The sequence below is a fragment of the Carlito syrichta genome, unplaced genomic scaffold, assembly GCF_000164805.1.
Source record: "Carlito syrichta isolate Samal-C Ts95f unplaced genomic scaffold, Tarsius_syrichta-2.0.1 Scaffold301542, whole genome shotgun sequence".
In the NCBI taxonomy this organism is placed as follows: Eukaryota; Metazoa; Chordata; class Mammalia; order Primates; family Tarsiidae; genus Carlito; species Carlito syrichta.
This window is the reverse complement of record NW_007245638.1, coordinates 821,005-843,174: the sequence shown is the minus strand read 5'-3', so window position 1 is coordinate 843,174 and position 22,170 is coordinate 821,005.

The following is a 22,170-nucleotide window of genomic DNA, read 5'->3' as shown; positions in this document are numbered from 1 at the left end:
TCTCTTTTTTTTTTTTTTTTTTTTTGTCACAATCTCACCCTGTAGCCCAGGCTGGAGTGCAGTAGCACACTCACAGCCACTGCAGCCTCAACTGTTGGGCTCAGATGATTCTTCCGTCTCAGCCTTCCAAGTAGCCAGAACTACAGGCGCACACTACCATGCCCAGCTAATTTTTCTTTTATTTATTATACAGAGCAGGTCTCACCAGTTCCCCAGGCTGATCTTGAACTCACGGGCTCAGGCAATCCACTTGCCTTGGCCTCCCAAAATGCTGGGATTACAGGTTGAGCCACCAATCCCGGCCTTTTTTTTTTTTTTTGAGTTGGAGTCTCAATCTGTCACACAGGCTGGAGTGCAGTGGCACACTCATGGCCACTGCAGCCTCAACTTGCTGGGCTCAGGTGATCCTTCTGCCTCAGCCTTCCAAGTAGCTGGAACTATAGGCATGTGCCACCCTGCCCAGCTAATTTATTTATTTATTGTAGAGATAAGGACTCACCAAGTTGCCTATGCTGGACTCAAACCCCTGGGCTCATGCAATCCTCTCGCCTTGGCCAAAGTGCTGAGATGACAAACTTGAGCACCATACCCGACTGAGACTCTGTCTCTTAAAAAAAAAAAAAAGCCAGATGCAGTGGCTCATGTCTGTAATGCTAGCACTCTGGGAGGCAGAGGAAAGAGGACTCTCTGAACTCAGGGGTTCCAGCCCAGCCTGAGCAACTTGGAGAGACTTGATCTCTATAATAAATCAAAAAATCAACTGGGCATGGTGATGCATACCTGTGGTTCTAGCTACTTGAAAGACTGAGACGGAAGGATCACCTGAGTCCTGCAGGTCGAGGCTGCGGTAGCCATGAGTGTGCCACTGCACTCCAGCCTGGGTGAGAGTGAGACTCTGACCAATAATAATAATAACAATAATAATAGCAAAGCCGGGCTCGGTGGCTCAATCTGTAATCCCGCGCCTTTGGGAGGCTGAGGTGAGTAGATTGCCTGAGCCCACGGGTTCGAGACCCGCCTGGGCAGGTGAGACCTCATCTCTACAATAAAATCAAAAAATGAGCCGGGCGTAGTAGCACACGCCTGTAATTCTGGCTACTCGGAAGGCTGAGGTGGAAGGATCGCCAGAGCCCAGCAGGTTGAAGCTGCGGTGGCCGGGAGCGGCCACTGCACTCCAATCTGGGTGACAGAGTGAGACTCCAACTCAAAAAAAAAAAAAAATAATAATAATAATAATAGCATGCCTGTAATCTCAACTTCTCAGGAGGCTGAGGTGAGAGGATGACTTGAGCCCAGGAGTTTGAGGCTATGATCATACCACTGCACTCCAGCCTGGGTGACAGAGAATTATTATTATTTATCACAAGAATAAATAATAAAAATAAACAGATAAGGAAATAAATGAAACAAAATGGTACAAAGAGCATTCTTGGGACAACTGGGGAAATGTGAATATGGAATGTATTTTAGATACTATTATTGTGTCAGTGTTAAATATCTCCAGATTGATTCTGGTCTGGTAGTTACATAGGAGAATAACCCTTGTTTGTAGGAGGTATAAACAGAAGCATTTAGGAGTAAAATGTCACGATGCCTACAACTTACTTTCACCTGGCTCAGTAACCATTTGAGCATTTCAGAGGGAAGGAGAGAGCATAAGTGTAGCAAAAATTTCAACAACTTGAAAATAATTTTAATAAGTACTGTATTTGATGTTTTATTCAACTCACATCTCATTTATCACAGTATCTTGTGCAAAATATACCTCAATAGAATGGGTGCAGTGGCTCAAACCTGTAATTCCAGCATTTTGGGAGGCCAAGACAAGAGGATTGCCTGAGCCTAGGGATTTGAGACCAACCTGGGCAACTTGGTGAGATCTTGTCTCTATAATAAATCAAAAAATTAGCCAGGTGTGGTGGCACATGCCTGTGGTTCCAGCTACTTGGAAGGCTGAGGTGGAAGGATCACCTGAGCCCAGCAGACCCAGGCTGCAGTGGCCGTGAGCATGCCACTGCACTCTAGCCTGGGCAACAGAGTGAGACTCGACAAAACAAAACTCAATAAATGTTGACTGAACTACAACAACAACAATTACTGGGTTGCCTAAAAACACGTGTTGAATTGCTTAAGATGATCTCCTGATGTCCTATGAATTTCTGATCCTGGGCTATAAGCTGTATCAAACTAAAGAGGTCTTATACTAAAGAGCCCAGGAGATAGCCATCTTTCTCTTGTGAGCCATATGGTCAAGTTCAAATATACTCTGTACAGCTTATATTATATACAGATTAACATTTTTACAATAAAAGCCTTCAGAAAGAAAAACAAAGATGGGGAAAAACTTGGTATACTTCGAATAAGGTGAAAGAAATCTGAGTTTGATATGACCAAGTGTCACAGTTTCTGGCCTGAGTTAGGATGGAGACACCCTACTGTTCATGCTCCAGGACCACTGCCTCCATGTCCCTGCAGGAGTTCAGCTGCAGGTGACCATGTCCACCCAATCGTGTGGCTCAATGACTAGCACTGACTGAAAGGCCGAAGATTTGTACTTGTACAACCAGCAGGGATTCATGGGCAACAGAAACCCATTTCTTGGTCTCGGTCTCTGGGTGTCCTATATTCCCATTTCATTGTGATCAAAGAATCAACATAAGGCATGGCCCAGAAAAGGATGCCCTTGCACCTGGCAGCCTGTGAAGCAGTGGGATGGGGTTTCTGAGCCTGGTCTGCTGGCCCTCTGATACGAGCTGTGGGCTAGAGGATGGGACATGTTGGCAGGTATTTCATGGGTTTGATCACTTCTGTAACCAGCAGCTTACCCGGGGCATCAATGAGATGACAATAGTAATGAGTGGCTGCTAACTGAACACTTACCCTATACCATGCAATGATTGCACACTGACTCTATACCATGAAATGATTAAGCTCTGAACTTATTCTGTGCACTGATTGAGCACTTCCCTGTCCCATGTTCCCTGTGCCCTGAGCACTGATTGTATACCATGCAGTGATTAAGCACTGACTATTCCACACACTGATTGAGCACTGACCCTTATACCATGCACCCACCTGGTGCTTCCCACACCCAGCACTCACTCCAATCCTAAAATGTAGGAACCAGCTGGGCGTGGTGGCTCACGCCTATAATCCCAGCACTTTGGGAGGCCAAGGTGAGAGGATTATCTGAGCTCACGGTTCGAGAGCAGCCTGGGCAACTTGGCAAGACCTCATCTCTACAATAAATCAAAAAATTAGCTGGGCGTGGTGGTACATGCCTGTAGTTCCAGCTACTTGGAAGTCTGAGGTGGAAGGATTGCCTGAGCCCAGCAGGTGGAGGTGTGGCCCAGAAAAGGTGACCATGAGCATGCCACTGCCCTTCCAGCCTAGGCAATAAAGTGAGATTCCAACTCAAAAATAAAGAAATAAATAAAATGTAGGAACCTGGGAATCCAGACCCAGGCCTGCCTGGTATTAAATTCAGGCTGCAGAGTAGCTGGTTAACATAAACACGCCTCCCCGCTGGGGATATAGAAGGTTTTGCTGGCACATGAGACCTTGCATCTGGGTGTTTGATAAAGTTCTAGATGCGTCTAAGTGGTGATCAACACTACTGTTCTTCTGAGGGCCCAAGGAACAGAAACTCCTCCCCTCCACTATGCTGATGCCTTTAGCTCCAGTACCCCAGAGAGAAAATTCCACTCAGCAAGTTAACAAGTAACACAGTTACCCCCAAGGAGGGGCAAGGTTCGCCGGCGTGCTATTAGCGAGTGTCTGGATGGGGCAGGGCCATGACTGAAGGAGGGAGGAGGCCCATTTTGCCTCCATTTGGGAATACCTGGCATAGACACAGTTCACTGCCTGGAGTTCGCTCAGTAAAGTCCTTCCACTGGTAGGGTGGCCGGGAATGCACTTCTTCTAGAGGGTGCCAGGGCTGCCATCTGTGCCCCGTCCTCTGGAGAAGACTGATCTGGGGCTCGGATCATCAGGGACGGAGCTTCAGAGCTAGAAAGCTGGCAAATGAACGAGTTCATTTGCGGGGGCCCAGGCCAATCAGTCCCTGCATCCAAGGCCCTGGCTTGTCCCTTGAGAGCACAAGATGTGGTGGTCAGGGAGAGTCTGCATGAGGTTGAAGTTGGAAGAGAAGCTGCGGGTGGGTCTGGTGCCTGGAGCAACATACACACATCTCAGATCCGCAGAGAATTTGAGGAATGAATGGACACGCTCCATGAACTTTGAAGGGTTATGCAAAGGTGAGAAGCAGAGGCTAGAGGTTTGGAGTCTGCTCTGTCTGGAGGCTGAGATGATTCTTCAGCGTCTCCTCTTCCCCCAACGGTTAGCTGGGCTAAGTTCTTCCCCTCCCCACTCAAGAACTAGGACCTGACCCGGAGTGATGGTTCACACCTGTAATTCAGCACTTTGGGAGGCTGAGGTGGGAGGATTGCTTGAGGCCAGGAATTTTTTTTTTTTTTTGAGTTGGAGTCTCACTCTACTGCCCAGACTGGAGTGCAGTGGCTGCTCCCGGCCACCGCAGCCTCGCCTGCTGGGCTCTGGCGATCCTTCCACCTCAGCCTTCCAAGTAGCTGGAACTACAGGCGTCCGCTACCACACCCGGCTAATTTTTAATTTCTTGTAGAGATGAGGTCTCGCCAAGTTGCCCAGGTGGGTCTTGAACCCGCGGTCTCAGGCAATCCACTCACCTCAGCCTCCCAAAGTGCTGGGATTACAGACTGAGCCACCGAGCCCGACTGAGGCCAGGAATTTGAGAACAACCTGGGCAATATAACAAAGTCTTGTCTCTACAAAATGAAAATAAATCAGCTAAGTATGGTGGCAAGTGCCTGTAGTCCTAGCTACTCAGGAAGCTGAGGCAGAAGGATTGCCTGAACTCAGGAGTTTGATTGCACTATAGCACTCCAGCCTGAGCAACAGAGCAGAATCTCAAAAAAAAAAAGACCTGGGCCTGGAATGTGGGCTGTGACTGTGTGTGTTTGGGCCAGGGGATATTTTGCGCCTGGAGGGAGGGCATGTGTACCTCTGCAGGCTGACACCTCTGTGTAGCCAACAAAGCAGGTGGCTCTGGCCACAGAAGTCTTGTGTGCTGCTAAACCCAACAGACAGGTGACATATTTTGTCACTCTCCCCTTGCCATGCCTTTCTTTTTTTGAGTTGGAGTCTCACTCTGTCGCCCAGACTGGAGTGCAATGGCACGCTCCCGGCCACTGCAGCCTCGACCTGCTGGGCTCCAGGGATCCTTCCGCCTCAGCCTTCCAAGTAGCTGGAACTACAGGTGCGTGCTACCACGCCCAGCTAGTTTTTGATTTATTGTAGAGATGAGGTCTCACCAAGTTGCCCGGGCAGGTTTCGAACCCATGGGCTCAGGCAATCCATTCACCTTGGCCTCCCAAAGCACTGAGATTACAGGCTGAGCCACCAAGCCCGGCCTGCCATACCTTTCAACAGGAATGCCAGCCTTGAGCGCGCGCACACACACACACACACACACACACACACACACACAAACACCATTATGTTTCTCCCCAGACCCCCCATCCCCATCCTAGACTGTTCGACTCCCCCGGCAAAACACATTGTGTTGCTCCTTTTCTGAGGATGCACCTTGCACTGGCTGTCTGCGGGTACTTCGTGTCACAATCCCCACACACATCACCATTGTAGAGAATGATGTGGCGGTGGTGGGGTTAGGTTTCCCAGGCGGAGGCTCCGCAGCACTCTCCAGCCGGCATCACTTTCCCTTTGTGCAGGAGTGGGGTAGAGGGTGTCTTGGGTTCCTGGGGAGATCGACTCTGAGCTGTAGACTTTCATGCAGGGTGTTTCTCAGAGATGGCAGGAACCATACCTGAGAGGGAGGGAAGGAGGGAGGGGTGCGGGGATGGCTCCTGTGAGCTTTGGAGTTGGGGTAACCCTTCAGAGTTACCCTAGTCAGGGATGTGGGCTGTCTCTGGGGAGGGGCTGTGACTCTGCCCAGGCAGCTCCCCTGGAGAGGGCCGTGTGTGAAACAGTGGCAGGCATCATTCCGCCCCCACTCCACTGGGAAGCTGAGACCCTCAGTCCTGAGGAAGGAGATCTGTATCCACTGCAGGTCCCAAACAGCTCACTGTGAGCTGGTCACACGCAGCCTCAGAATTGAAAAATGTAGGAAACATTCTCTGTTTCCTTCTACCACAATTTTTGTGGGTTTTTTTTTTTCTGGTCTGTTTTTTTGAGTGCTTTTTTTTTCTTTTATGAGACAGGGTTTCCTTCTGTCACCGAGGCTGAGTGCAGTGGCATGATCATCGCTCACTGCAGTCCCAAATTCCAGGGTTCAAGTGGACCTCCTGTCTCAGCCTCCCAAGTAGCTACAGGCACATGCCCTCATACCTGTTTTGTTTTTTTTATTTTTGAGTTGGCGTCTTACTCAGTCGCCCAGACTGGAGTACAGTGGCCGCTCCCGGCCACCGCAGCCTCACCTGCTGGGCTCCGGCGATCCTTCCGCCTCAGTCTTCTGAGTAGCCGGAATTACAGGCATGCGCTACCATGCCCGGCTGATTTTTTTTTTAATTTATTGTAGAGATGAGGTCTCGCTGCCCAGGCGGGTCTCGAACCCGCGGGCTCTGGCAATTCACTCACCTCAGCCTCCCAAAGGCGCGGGATTACAGGCTGAGCCACCGAGCCCGGCTAGACCTGTTTTTTTTTTAAGTCAGATTCTCGCTCTGTCACCCTGGTTGGAGTGCAGTGACACGCTCATGGTCACTGCAGCCTTAATCTGCTGGGCTCAGGTGATCTTTCCACCTCAGCCCTCCAAGTAGCTGAAACTACAGGAGCGCACCACCATGCCCAGATAATTTTTTGATTTATTGTAGAGATGAGGTCTTGCTAAGTTGCCCAGGCTGGTCTTGAACCCCTGGACTCAAGTAATCATTCTGTAATCACTTCTGTCTCTCAAAATGTTAGGATTACAGGCGTGAGTCACCGTGCCCAGCTTATTTTTTATTTTTAGTAGAGGTGGGAGTCTCAATATGTTGCCCAGGCTGGTCTCGAATTCCTGGCCTTAAGCCATCCTCCTGCCTCAGCCTCCCATAGTGCTGGAATTACAAATGTAAGCCAGCACACCCAGTTTGTGGTTTTGGTGGTGCCAGGCCTGAGTTCTGAACACTGGAGTGTCGAAGTGCCCATACCCCTGAGGTCAACAGAGAACACCTTAGCCCACGGACATCCTTTCTCTTCTTCTCCCAGAGGCTTTTTGACATTTTAATTTTCTTTTGCATTTGTCCCTAACCCTGCTGGTGTCATGGAAACTTGCCAATTTCCATGGGATAAATGTTCCCACCTTGGCCGATTTCATGCTACTAGTGTAAGGTCACTGAACACAGGACAGGGAAGAGGCACATATATGGGCCTTGAGCACATTCCTGAGGACAGGTGGGTTTAAACGTCAGGAGAAGGATACTGGGGTTCAGGGCCAGAAGCAATGTGGGGCCTGTGGAGTCCCTGGCAAGGATGGGCTCACCTGCCAGTTCTCAGGGCTGGCACCTGCCTCGATGTTGTGTGGCTTCAACTATGTCTCTGTCCTGTTGTCCCCAGTGCGTTCCCACCCACAGAATGCCTGTGGATGGGAACCTCTGCCCAGTGACTGGTGTGCTGGCTCTCAGCCCTTTCTCTCTGTGGGTTCCCTGCGGGCAGATACAAGGTGGGGTTGCCAAGAGGTGGGGACCTTCCCAGAAAGTGATCTGTCCTGGGGTTGGGGGTAACAGCAAGCCTCTAGAAGAGCCCAGCTTTCTCACCTGCAGGAATTTTCCAGATGACACTACAGGTCCTTCCGTTCTCCTGCAGGGAATGTGCACTGGTATTTAGGAATGTGCCCTTTGTATTTGGGATTTACTCCAGGTCTCCTCTGACTTTCTTTTTCTTTTCTTTTTTTTTTGAGTAGGAATCTCACTCTGTCACTCAGGCTGGAGTGTGGAGTGCAGCGGTACACTAACAGCCAACACACCCTCAACTTGCTGGGCTCAGGTGATCCTTTCGCCTCAGCCTTCCAAGTAGCTGGAACCACAGATGAGCACCACCACACCTGGCTAATTTTTTGATATATGGTAGAGATGAGAGCTCATCAAGTTGCCCAGGTGAGTCTCGAACCCATGGGCTCTGCCCTACAAAGTGCTGGGATTGCAAGTATGAGCCACCGCCTCTGGTGTCCTCTACATTTCATAACCACCCCAGGAAGTGGGTAGATTGGCTTCTCCCCATTTTGCTGATGGTAGGGAGGTTTCAGATTTTTCCAAGACTTGTAGCAAGTACATGGTAGAGCAGGGTTCAGAATCAAGTCATGGCTTCCAAAACTCGTGCTAAGAACCATCTTACCATATATTCTAGTGGGGACATAGACTGTCATATGTCCTGTGTTAGGAAGTCAAAGGGGGAAGTGGTCCTTCAGTTGTACTCTTTTTTCTTTTTTTTTTTTTGAGTTGGAGTCTCACTCTGTCACCCAGACTGGAGTGCAGTGGCCACTCCGGCCACTGCAGCCTCGACCTGCTGGGCTCTGGCGATTCTTCCACCTCAGCCTTCCAAGTAGCTGGAACTACAGGCGCGCACTACCATGCCTGGCTAATTTTTTTGATTTATTGCAGAGATGAGATCTTGCCAAGATTCCCAGGTGGGTCTCGAACCTGTGAGCTCAGGCAATTCACTCACCTCGGCCTCCCAAAGTGCGGGATTATAGGCTGAGCCACTGAGGCCGGCTCAGTTGTACTTTTTTTTTTTTTTTTTTTTTTTTGAGTTGGAGTCTCACTCTGTCACCCAGACTGGAGTGCAGTGGCCGCTTCCGGCCACCGCAGCCTCAACCTGCTGGGCTCCGGCGATCCTTCTGCCTCAGCCTTCCAAGTAGCCGGAATTACAAGCATGTGCTACCACACCCGGCAGAATTTTTTTGATTTATTGTAGAGATGAGGTCTCGCTGCCCAGGCGGGTCTCGAACCCATGGGCTCAGGCAATCCACTCACCTCAGCCTCCCAAAGGCAGAGGATTACAGGTTGAGCCACCGAGCCCGGCTTGTACTCTTATATACATAGTGCTATGGCTTGAATGTGTCCCCCAAAGTGTATGTGTTGGAATCGTAATTGTCATGATGATGATATTAAGAGGTGGAACTTTTAAGAGGTGATTGGGCCCTGAGGGCTCTGTCCTCATGAATAAATTAATGCTGTTACTGCAGGAATGGGATCCTAATAAAAGCTCAGTCCCATTTCTTGCTTTTTAAATTTCTATTAAAATTTTTTTTTGGGGTAGAGATAGAGTCTTGCTATGTTGCCCTGGCTGGTTTCAAACTCCTGGCCTCAAGTGATTCTTTCACCTCGGCCTCCCAAAGTGCTGGGATGACAGGCATGCACCACTGAGCCCGGCCCCTGTTCCTCACTTGCATGTTTCCTCGTTTGTGACACCTTCTTCCATGGCATGATCCTCACCAGGTGCCAGTACCATGCTCTTGGACTTCCCAGTTTGCAAAACCTGGAGTCAAATAGACTGACTTTAATTTTAATTTCAATTTTTTTTTTTGAGTCAGTCTTACACTGTCGTCCAGGCTGGAGTGTAGTAGCATGCTCATGACCACCCCAGCGTCAATCTGCTGGGCTTAGGCGATCCTTCTGCCTCATCGTTTCAAGTATTTGGAATTACAAGAGCGTGCTACCGCGCCTGGCTAAATTTTTGATTTATTGTAGAGACGAGGTCTCGCCAATTGCCTGGGTTGGCCTTGAACCCCTGGGCTCAGACAAGCCTCTCACCTCAGCCTCCCAAAGTGCTGGGATTACAGGCTTGAGCCACCGCACCCGGCCTAGACTGATTTTTTTTTACAAACTCCCTGCTCTTTGGTATTCTGTTATAGCAGTGGAAAACCAACTAAGACAGTGCATCACACACCGGGTGTTACTCCATCTTCACGTCTTGTCTCCCCTGGGTCTGGAGAGACATGTGGGTGAGTGCTGAGAAGGAATGCTGCAGCTCCTGTGCACACAGCCTCACTTTGCAGGTTTCTACTAAACACACACCAGTGCCCCCCACCGAGCATATGTTCCTACTTCTCATATTCTGTTACACCTGGGGTCTTTGCACCTGCAGGTATCTCCCTGAAGCCTGCACTGTGAATTACCCTTGGCACCTGCAATGTGTCACATACGCGCGCGCACATACACACATACACACACACACACACACACACACACACACACACACACACACACACACACACACACGTATTATTCCACCACTGGCAAATCTGTGCTCCCGAGAAGAACATGACCTCCTCCAAGCAGCCCCTTGAAGCCATACCAGTTGGGGCTGATGGACATCAACTCATGATCTCCCTAGAAATGCCACAGAGCTCCATGACTGCACCCCCACACCCGTCCAGAGAATATTATCTGGGCATCGTCAATTACCATCAAGATCCTCTGTTTCAAGGGGCTGTGGGACCCTGGCATAGGAACAGAACAGGAAGGAGGAAATAAACCGTTACCCTGTCATTAGGGAAGGTGCTTGGAAGTCTCTAGGGATCTCTCCACTTGTTGTGTTCTCATTCAGATTGCTCCGACACTTGTCATGGTAGCAAGGGGCTGCCACAGAGCCCACAGCAGCCCAGTCCAAGGAGTGTGAGTACCTCTACCTTCCTCTAAGCAGAGGCTGCTCCTGAGGGTGACTGGGGGTGCAGGGAGGGACTAGGGGAGGAGCTGGTCGTTTTCCCATCCACACTGGGCTCATGAAGTCAACCACTGAGGCAGCTTCCTGGTGTGAAATTAGGGTGGAAACCTCAGTCTGCAGTTCTAGAACCTGCGGCTTGGGCAGTGTCATTTGCACAAACACAGGCAAGCACTGGTGACTGCCCCTTGAGGAGAGGTAGCCTGCACGGGGGCTTCTCCCTTTGGAAGGGTGGGGTCTGGGGCAGGAAGGCGGGAGGAAGTAGCGGGTGGGAGAGAATGCTCGCTACTGGGGGGGGGGGGGCAGTTACCTTCTGAGGGGACCTTTGGCAATGTCTGAGAGGCTGTCGCAACGAGGCAGGGCAGGTGGGGGAGATGCTGCTGGCAGCTAGAAGCCAGGGAGGCTATTAAACGTCCTACTATGCACAAAGCAGCCCCCCCAACACACAGCTATCTGGCCCAAATGCCAACAGTGCCGGGATTTAGAAACCCGGGGCCAGCATACGGGAAAGTCCAACGGGCAGAACAGCCTCTGCAGACAGTGAAGGGAAGTCCTGCTCCCCACACGTGGGACACCCAGAGCGAGGGAGCTGGGACCTCCAGCCCCGCCAGACCAGATGGCTCTGCCAGGGAACAGGCTCTCCAGGCTGGTGTTGGCTGGTGGCTTCCTGCCTTCCCAGGGGAAGGGAAGGGTCCGGGTGTCCTCCTGATGGGTAAGTGGGAAGCCCTGAGGGGCTGGGTGCCTTTTTGGCCATTCAGGTTCAATCCAGAACCTTCCAACACTCTACTTGTGTGCTCGTCCGCGTCCTTTCTACCAAATCACCATCAAAGCGGAGCTCGACACCTGCCCCGTGCCCCCAACATGCTGTGAGCCTCTTCCTGGCACTCCATGTGGTATTGCATGCCTGCTTGTCGGTGTTTCCCGCTAGACTCCTCCTGGGTGGCTGTGTCGCAGTCATCTCCATCTCTCCAGCACTCGGCTCTGCCCACTGAGCACCCAAGATGTGTCAGGCACTACTTGTGGGCAGAATGAGCAAATGCATGACTTCGAAAGATACTGGCAGCTAACACGCTCTGTTTGGGTAGTTAACTTCTTTGGAGGATCCAGTCCTTTCCTACTGAAGGGCTGATGGGGGTTGGGCCAATTCATGGGCTTCTGTGCCACAGAGGGAGGGGCTCTCGCCTGTTCCCACAGGTGCTGTAGGGAGGTAGGTTTGGGGCTGCCAGTGACCCCATTGCCCATGCGTGGAGTAAATCTACCCGAAAATAAGGCCACATCCCTAGGCATGCAGAGCCTACGGGGGAACAAAGACAGCATCTTGGGGACATTCTTTGAGGCCCCCAGATCCAACCACCTCTGAAGTCAGTCATGCCTTTGGACTTCTTGGTTTTTATTATTTATTTATTTAGTAGACAGAGGGTCTTGCTATGTTGCCTGGGCTGGTCTTGAACTCCTGGCTTCAAGTGATTCTCCTGCCTGGGCCTCCCACAGTGTGGAGATTAAGGCATTAGCCACCGCACCCGACCTGGTTTTTGCTTTGAGTTGGGGTCCTGTAACTTTTACCCTTGCGAGTCTCCTGTTTAGCACAATGGTGCCACCTGGGTACAGAAGCCAGCCTGTGCTCACCTTTCTCCATCTCCACCTACTCCTCCCCAGGTTCTGCACAGTAGGTGTTCAACACGGTTACAGCCTGCGGGCAATCTCTTTCTGGACAAAGGCTTTGCCTTAGAATAAAACCTATGTGTAAACCGGGCTTGGTGGCTCAGCCTGTAATCCCACGCCTTTGGGAGGCTGAGGTGAACGGATTGCCCGAACCCGCGGGTTCGAGACCCATGTGGGCAGCAAGACCTCATCTCTACAATAAATCAAAAAATCAGTCAGGCATGGTAGCGCATGCCTGTAATTCCAGCTACTTGGAAGGCTGAGGTGGAAGGATCGCCGGAGCCCAGCAGGTCGAGGCTGCGGTGGCTGGGAGCAGCCACTGCACTCCAGTCTAGGTGATAGAGTGAGGCTCCAACTCAAAAACAAAACAAAACAAAACAAAACAAAACAAGCTATGTGTATGTGGCCTAGATAAGACTAAGATAAGGAGCTGTTGAGGGTGTGGCCTGGGAATGGAAATAATGAGATAGCCGAATGAGAACAGGAGGAGAATTTCCAGCCACTGAAGAGGGGCCTGTCCTGTCCTGTGACTTGGTCTTTTGTGCAAATTCTCCAAGTAGGTTTTCACATCTACTCCTGACTGTCAGCGAGTGGCTGGGAAGTTCAAATAAGATCGATGAATTCGAGTGAAAGAATTTTTGGAATGCGTAATTTTATTTATTTATTTATTTTTGAGTAGGAGTCTCCCCCCCTGTCGCCCAGGTTGGAGTGCAGTGGCATGCTCCCGGCCACCGCAGCCTCGACCTGCTGGACTCAGGCTATCCTTCCACTTCAGCCTTCCAAGTAGCTGGTACTACAGGAGCGCACAACCACGCCCTGCTTATTTTTTGATTTATTGCAGAGACGAGGTCTCGCCAAGTTGCCCAGGCTGGTCTCGAACCCCTGGGCTCAGGCTTGTCCCCTCACCTTGGCCTCCCAAGTTGCTGGGGCTACAGGCTTGAGGCACAGTGCCCTGCCTTTTCTTTCTTTTTCTTTTTTAAGTTAGAGATGAGGTCTCACTATGTTGCCCAAGCTGGTCTCCAACTACTGGGCTCAAGCAGTCCTCCTGCATCAGTCTCCTAAAATGCCTGGATTACAGGCATGGGCCACCACACCTAATGGTAAGGAGATGCCTTTTATGGCCCCTGGAATTGGGCTCCCGAGAGCCATTGGGAGGGTGGGGATCACCTCTGGAAGGATGACCACTGGGAACACTGTCACTGAGTGGGTCTAGGCATTGCTTCTTCAATCCTCCCACCCCGGAAACTTCTAGGAGAGTGAGGTCTCAGAGCTTTCTGCTGCTGGTGTGCAGGGAGGATAGGTGGGGTGGGGGTGGAACCCTGTGCTCGTCAGGGAAGCTGCAGGACTGGGACCATGTCCAGCAAGAGTCTTGGGTGGGGGCTCATCTTCACTTCCACTGAGGGCTAGAACCATACAAGTTAGTGGTTGATCAGTAGGCATCCCTTGAGGCAGGCTGAGTGTTTATTATGGCAACTTGTGAGATGGATTATCATCTCCATTTCATAGGGAAGTAAACTGAGACTCCAGAGGTCAAGTAAAGAGCCCAGGCTTAGCTGGAAAGAGAAGTTGTTGGGATATTTTATTTTATTTATTTCATTTGAGACAGGGTTTTGCTCTGTGGCCCAGGCTAGAGTAATCTGTGGCTCTCTGCAATCTTGACCTCCTGGGCTCAAGTGATCCTCCTGCCCCAGCCTCCCAACTAGCTGGGTGTGCCACCATGCCCAGCTAATTAAAAAAAAAATTTTTTTTTTTGCTATATTACTCAGGTTGGTCTCAAACTCCTGGCCTCTAGCAATTTTCCCACCTTAGCCTCTTAAAGTGCTGGAATTACTGCACCTGGTCTTAGTTGGGATTAAAGTGAAGGTTTTTTGACTCCAAAGACAATCTGCAACCCCCAAATTCCACTCTTTTCCTCTACTGTTAGCTCACTATTTAATATGCACTTTTATTAAGCGCTGGGCACTCCACATACATTATTTTTGTTAGTCTTTCCAAACAATTCTACCCAGTAGGTGTCTTTGTTCCTACTTCACAAATGAGGAAAGTGAGGAAGGTGAAAGGTCTAGGTGGAAATTTACCCAGGGAGTAAACGGTGGCGCTGGGCTCGCAATCCAGTCTGGCTGGTCCCAGGGCTGATCTCCTCTGGAATCTGGTTTCCTGGACCCGATTCCAGGGGCCTCTTTCAGGAGCGCCTTCCCGGGCCCAGGGCTCGCAGAGCAGTCTCCGCAGGCGCCCGGCCCAACGCCAGGAAGATCTTGTGGGAAACGCTGCCACCTCGTGGCCAAGCGGCAAACCCACCACTGGCCAGGAGTTGGTGATGGCGGGCAGCGGGGGGCTTTGAGGAAAGGCTGGTGCGGCCTTGCTTTTGCGGACCCTCCTGTGGCCGGAGTGCCAGCTGTGAGCGCTGTGGTGGAGTGGGTGGAGTGCAAGGTGCGCTGCCTCGGGGTGGGAGGTGGGGCTTGGTGAATCTGAACTTTCCTGGACCCATGAAGTCTCCCTAGGTAAGACTTTTGTTTTCTTTTGTTTTGTTTTGTTGAGTTGGAGTCTCACTCTGTGGCCCAGACTGGAGTGCAGTGGCCGCTCCCGGCCACCGCAGCCTCGACCTGCTGGGCTCCGGCGATCCTTCCGCCTCAGCCTTCCAAGTAGCCAGAACTACAGGCAAACACTACCATGGCTAATTTTTGGTTTATTGTGGAGATGAGGTCTCACCTGCCCAGGTGGGTCTCGAACCCGTGGGCTCAGGCAATCCACTCACCTCAGCCTCCCAAAGGTGCGGGATTACAAGCTGAGCCACTGAGCCCGGCTCAGATTTTTGATTTATTGTAGAGATGAGGGCTTGCCAAGTTGCCCGGGCGGGTCTCGAACCCTCAGGATCAGGCAGTTCACTCACCTTGGCCACCCAAAGCGCTGGGATTACAGGTTGACTTCCTTTTTTTTTTGAGTTGGAGTCTCACTCTGTCGCCAGACTGGAGTGCAGTGGCCGCTCCCGGCCACCGCAGCCTCGCCTGCTGGGCTCCGGCGATCCTTCCACCTCAGCCTTCCATGTAGCCGGAATTACAGACATGCGCTACCACGCCTGGCTGATTTTTTTTTTTATTTATTTATTGTAGAGGTGAGGTCTCGCTGCCCAGGCGGGTCTCGAACCCACGGGCTCAGGCAATCCACTCACCTCAGCCTCCCAAAGGCGTGGGATTACAGGCTGAGCCACCGTTGACTTCTTAAAAGCTTCCTCCCAAGTGCTGTATCGTTTCATCTGAGGAGCAGGAGGGAGAGGGGAGAGGGAAGCGGAGAGGAGGGGAGGGAGACGAGGTTGTTTGTGCATGACCTGGAGGGAGGCCCCTGGAGCTTCTTGGCCAGGATCCTGCCCTCTATGGTGTTCTACTCTGTGTAGACGCTGTCCCCTAATTGAGTTACAGAACCCTGTTCTCACCTTCTAGGTCTAAACCTGTCCGAGGAGCACCCCCCTCTGATCTCTCGCCTCTGGTCCAGGCCCTCATTCCAGCCGCTGCAGAGTCTCCCAGGCTCTGGCCTCTCTGCCCCTCTTCTCTCTCTGCTTTGCAAACCGCAAGATTCGTGCTTCTGCCGTGTACAAGGAGCCCCCTTAGGTGCCTTCGACCTGGTGGAGAACGCCCTGCATCTTGGCCTGATTCTCACTCCTGCCTCATCCCCTGACAGGCCTCACCTTTGCGGGCTGGGCTCCAGTCCCATGCTCCTGGCTCTGGCTGCAAGTGAAAGTCACCTGGGCAGCTCCAGCACAACCGTGATCAGACCCCTCTCCCAGGTTTTTATTTTTTTTAGTTGGAGTCTCAATCTGTCGCCCAAGCAGGAGTGCAGAGGCACACTTATGGCCACTGTAGCCTTGACCTGCTGGGCTCAGGCGATCCTTCCGCCTCAGCCTTCCAAGTAACTGGAACTACAGGCATGCGCCACCGCCCCCGGCTAATTTTTTTGATTTATTGTAGAGAAGAGATCTCGCCAAGTTGCCTAGACTGGTCTTGAACCGTTGGGGTCAGGCCCTCCCCCACCTCAGTCTCCCAAAGTGCTGGGATTATAGGCGTGAACCACCGCACCCTGCCTCTCCCGGATTTCACTGACCTGGGACCTGGGTCCAGAAGGCTCCCTGGGGAGTTCCAGTCTGCGGTACCTGCTCTGGCCTCCCTGGACTTCTCACTGGCTTCTGCCTGGCTCTCCTCAGCCTGCACCACCCACCAGCCCCAGGGCAGGGCACCCTCTCCTACTCTCTGCCCGGCTGCTCTCACCTGCCAGGGTCCAGCTCCAGCAGGCGGGAGATGGGCTTGTGAGTTTGTCTCCCATGTCGCCCCTGTTCCATTTATTGTAGTCCCAGCTTCTGACTGGGCCAGGGACACCATGGTGTTTGGTGACTGTGAATGCAGAAGGCCTGAGGGGATGCCCCTGCTCAGATGGCCAGTCTTCGTGTTGCTGAGCCCTGTCAATGCCACACTTTCTAAAAAGTTCTCGAAGCTGTGAACGAGGGTGGCACACTGAGAGTGCTCCTTCAAGTTCCATGGGCCTGGGAGGGAGGTTTGAGGGAAGCACCTTCCTCCTGCATAAAAATCTCTCCCCTGTGATGAATGGGTAATGCCTTAAGTTCCACTTTTGGAAAATCTGTGTTTGGCCAAGAACGGTGACTCATGTCTGTAATCTCAGTGCTTTGGGAGGCCAAGGCAGGAGGATCACTTGAGGCCAGGAATTTGAGAACAGCCTGGGCAACATAGTAAGATCCCATCTCTACAAAAATATTTTTAAAAAGCCAAGCGCAGGCCGGGCATGGTGGTTCATGTCTATAATCGCAGCACTTTGGGAGGCCGAGGTGAGAGGATTGCCTGAGTCCACAGGTTTGAGACCAGTCTGGGAAGGTTGACGAGACCTCATCTCTACAATAAATCAAAAAATTACCCGGGCGTGGTGGTGTGTGCCTGTAGTTCCAGCTACTAGGAAGGCTGAGGCGGAAGGATCGCCTGAGCCCAGCAGGTCGAGGCTGTGGTGGCCGTGAGTATGCCACTGCACTCCAGCCTGGGCAACAGAGTGAGACTCCAACTCATAAAAAAGAAAAAAATTTGTTAATGTTCAAATAAACTCTGTTAAGAAAAAAAAAGCCAAGTGGAGTGGTGCACCCTTTTAGTCTCAGCTACTTAGGAGGCTGAGGTGGGAGGCTCACTTGAACCCAGGAGTTTGAGGCTGTGGCAAGTTATGATTGCACCACTGTACTCCAGCCTGGGCAACAAAGAGCGTGCCCATCTCTTAAAAAAAAAAGATAAAAAACAAAATCTGTTTGGAACAACATTTATTGAGTACTTACCATGGGTACCAGTAACATCCCATCTAATCATCATGGCTGCCATCCTCACCCCTGACCGACAATGGTCTGCTTTGTGAGTAAGAAGTTTTCTTGTCGTGCACGGTGGCTCACGTCTATACTCCCAGCACTTTGGGAGGCTGAGGAGAGAGGATTGCCTGAGCCCATGGGTTTGAGACCAGGCTGGGCAACCTGGCGAGACCTCGTCTCTACAATAAATAAAATATTAGCTGGGCTTGGTGGCACGCGCCTGTAGTTCAGCTACTTGGAAGAGTGAGGTGGAAGGATCACCTGAGCCCAGCAGGTCAAGGCTGCAGTGGCCGTGAGCATGCCACTGCACTCTAGTCTAGGCGATAGAGTGAGACCCAACTCAAAAAAAAAAAGGTTTTCAGCCGGGCTCGGTGGCTCAGCCTGTAATCCCACGCTTTGGGAGGCCAAGGTGAGTGAATGGCCTGAGTCTGTGGGTTCAAGACCTGCCTGGGCAACTTGGTGAGACCTCATCTCTACAATAAATAAAAAAAACTAGCCAGGCATGGTAGTGCACGCCTGTAGTTCCAGTTACTTGGAAGGCTGAGGCGAAGGATCGCTGAAGTGGCCACTGCACTCCAGTCTGGGTGACAGAATGAGACTCCAACTCATTAAAAAAAAAAAGAAAGAAATTGATTTTAGCCGGGCTTGGTGGCTCAGCCTGTAATCCTGCGCCTTGGGAGGCTGAGGTGAGTGGATTGCCTGAGCCCTCGGGTTCAAGACTCGCCTGGGCAACTTGGCAAGACCTCATCTCTACAATAAGTCAAAAAATTAGCCGGGCGGGTAGCGTGCACCTGTAGTTCCGGCTACTCGGAAGGCTGAGGCGGAAGGATCACCGGAGCCCGGCAGGTCGAGGCTGCAGTGGCTGGGAGCATGCCACTTGCACTCCAGTCTGGGCGACAGAGTGAGACTCCAACTCAGAAAAACAAAACAAAAACAAAAACAACAACAAAAATAAGGTTTTCTTGTGCTGACTTAAACCAGGGCAGCGGATAATACTTACCCTAATGAGCACATGGAATCTTCCTCCTTTCCCATGTTTAGTGAGGGCTTGAGTCAGGACTGGTTCCGGGTGGGTTACTTCAGAGTGCACAATCTTCATGAACCCCAGACTGTCCTGCCTTTCTAGAATTCTCTATCAGACAGTCTGTCTTGACTATTCTAGGACTGGCCTGAGACAAGGCAGGAGAGGAATTTTTTTTTTTTCAAGTTGAGGTCTTACTTTGTCACCCAGGCTGGAATGCAGTGGCATGATCGTGGCTGATTACAACCTTGAGCTCCTCAGCTAGTCCATCCTCCTGCCTCAGCCCCCTGAGTCGCTGGGACTGCGGGCACAAGTCACCACACCTGGCTAATTAAAAAAAAATTTTTTTTTGTAGAGACGTCTCTCTATGTTACTCAGACTGGTCTCGAACTCCTGGCCTCAGGCACTCCTCTCACCTTGACCTCCCAAAGTGCTGGGATTACAGGTGTGAGCCACCGTGCCTGGCTGACTTTTCACCCCGGGCTGTTTCCTTCCCTCATACCATGTGTTTGTATCATGTCTAGCAATGGACTGGGCTGGCCTGGCTATAACTGAAAACTCATGGATAATTCAACGAAGGTTGGGCCAAAAAACCAGAGTTCCAGGATCCAATGAAATTTTGGTGACTTATTCCCTTTGTGACACACTATGTGCTCACCCCTTTGGATCTACCTGCCCCCCAGGAGACTGGGGCAGGGAGTCTCTGGGCTGAGCGACCCCCTAAGATTCTGACCTGGCATCCACTTTCTGTCTTGGTGGTCCCTGACTGCATCTATCCCGGGGAGACACAACACGCTGGTCCCCTTGAAGCTCCCACTGAACCAGAATTGGAGTCATCCTCATGGCCTGTTGGGGCTGTTCTGTGATCTGCCCCCATCCCCTGTAGTCCTGACAGCAGTCAGATTGCACAAGCAGGCGGTGGCTGGACCAGCACACATGATCCTGCCTGCTGTCCTCATCCTGCAGGGAAATGACCCAGACTTGGCCCTCAGGGAAACATAGTGCTTCTGAGAGGCAGGCTCTCTGGACCAATTTTTTCTTCCTTCTTTCCTTTCTTCCTTCCTTCCTCCCCTTCCTTTCCTCCTCCTTTTCTTTTCTTTCTCTCTCTCTCCTCTTTTTGAGTTGGGGTCTCACTCTGTCACCCAAGCTGGAGTGCAGTGGCACAACCACAGCTCACAACAGCCTTGACCTCCTGGGCTCAAGTGATCCTTCCACCTCAGCCTCCCGAGTAGCTGAGATTGCTATGTTGCCCAGGCTGGACTCAAACTCCTGGACTCAAGAGATCCTCCCAACTCGGCCTCCCAAAGTGCTAGGATTACAGATGTGAGCCACCGTGCCTGACCAGAACCATTTTAATTATCCTGTACCCTTCACTAAATCATCGCTTGCTCCACTGGGAACTCTGAGGGCTTCTGACAACTGACACTTGGTCTCAAGCAGGCTCACCCTCCCTCTCTTGCTCCCTACCTTTCTTTCCTCTTGTAGAACCCACCTTTGGCCTGGCTGGATGATGGGGAAGCCAGTGGCAACAAAGACTCCAGGAGGGTCTCAGAGGGACAGACTGCCCAGACTTCCTGGAAAGGGATTTTTTGAGTTGGCATCTCACACTGTCACCCAGGCTGGAGTGCAGTGGCATGCTCACAGCCACCGCAACCTCGACCTGCTGGGCTCAGGTGATCCTTCCCCCTCAGCCTTCCAAGTAGCTGGAACTACAGGCACACGCCACCATGACTGGCTAATTTTTTGATTTTTTTGTAGAGATGAGGTCTCACCAAGTTGCCCAGGCTGGTCTCAAACCCATGGACTCAGGCAACCCTCTTGCCTCTGCCTCCCAAAGTGCTGAGATTACAGGTGTGAGCCACTGCACCCGGCTTGGAGAGAGTTTGAAATCCGCCATGGCTTACCAGTTGGGAGATGTTGGCCTCGGGTTCCTCATCTGCAAAGTGGATGATGCTAGGAACCCATCCTGGAACCCACCTGCTCAACCTCTGCTCATACCTTTCTCTAGTCCAAAGTACCTTTGTCTCAGGTTGATGGCCTCCTCAACCTCCTTGGCCTGCTCGGCCTCCTCCTCCGTCTTACGTTGACAGCTACGTGGTTCCTTCTCCCTGTTCTCCACACTGCAGCAGGGCACTTGTTTGTGAAATTAAAACTCATGACTTTCTGTTGCTGTTTAGTTTTGTTTGTTTTTTGAGTCGAAGAGTCTCATTCTGTTGCCCAGGCTGGAATGCCATGGCATGCGTGCAGCCACTGTAGACTCGACCTGCTGGGCTCAGGTGATCCTTCCACCTCAGCCTCCCAAGTGGCTGGAACTACAGGCATGCACCACCATGCCTGGCTAATATTTTGATTTATTGTAGAGATGAGGTCTCGCCAAGTTGCCCAGGCTGGGCTCAGGCAATCCTCTTTCCTCTACCTCCTAAAGTGCTGGGATTACAGGTGAGCCACTGTGCTGGGCATTTATTTTATTTTATTTTTTTTTTGAGTCAGGGTCTCAAGGGTCTGTTGCCTAGGCTGGAGTTCAGTGGCACAATCATGGCTCACTGTAGCTTTGACCTCCTGGGTTGAGGTAATCCTTCTGCCTCTGCCTCCCAGGTAGCTGGGACTATAGGTGTATGCCACCATGCCCAGCTAATTTTTGATGTCTTTTGCTTTTAATGTTAAAGGAAGACATGAATCTCTAACCTGTGTGCCTTCCGGACCCTGCCAGCCTCTTCTGTGTTCTGGTCTAACTAGTCACTTTTTGTGTCCTTGGTTGACTGCTCCACTGCTTTGGGTCCTTGGCATCTGCTGCTCCTGGGACTGGGGCCATGTCCTTTTCCTCACCCGCTTACCTCCAACTTAACTCTAAGACCACAGCACCTTCTGCGATGCCCTCAGTCTGGGTCACACCCCCAGTGATGGGCTTCCATAGCTTCGTGAGTTTCTATTTCTCGTCACTGAATGCCCTAGGCACTTCTCCTTCCCGGGTCGTCTTTTGCCTGTTGTCTGTCTACTCCTGCCTGAAAGTTTCACAAGGCGAGGGCCTGTGTATCTATTCACCACTCTTAGCCTCAGAGCTTAGTCCAGGACCTAGCATAAGCAAGCTCTTTTTCTTTTCTTTCTTGAGTCAGGGGTCTTACTCTCTTGCCCAGGCTGGAGTGTCGTGGTGTGATCTTGGCTCACCGCACTTTCGACCTCCTGGCTCAAGTGATCCTCTCACCTCAGCCTCCAGAGTAGCTGGGATTACAGGAATGCACCACCATGCCTAGCTAATGTTTTGATTTTTTTTTTTTTTGTAAAGACAAGGTCTCTCTATGCTTTCCAGCCTGGTTTTAAACTCCTGGACTCAATGATCCTCTTGCCTCAGCCTCCAAAAGTGCTGGGATTACAGGTGTGAGCTATTGTGCCTGACTGAGGCAAACACTTGATAAAATGTTGTTGAACAAATGAAAGGTGAGGATGAAAT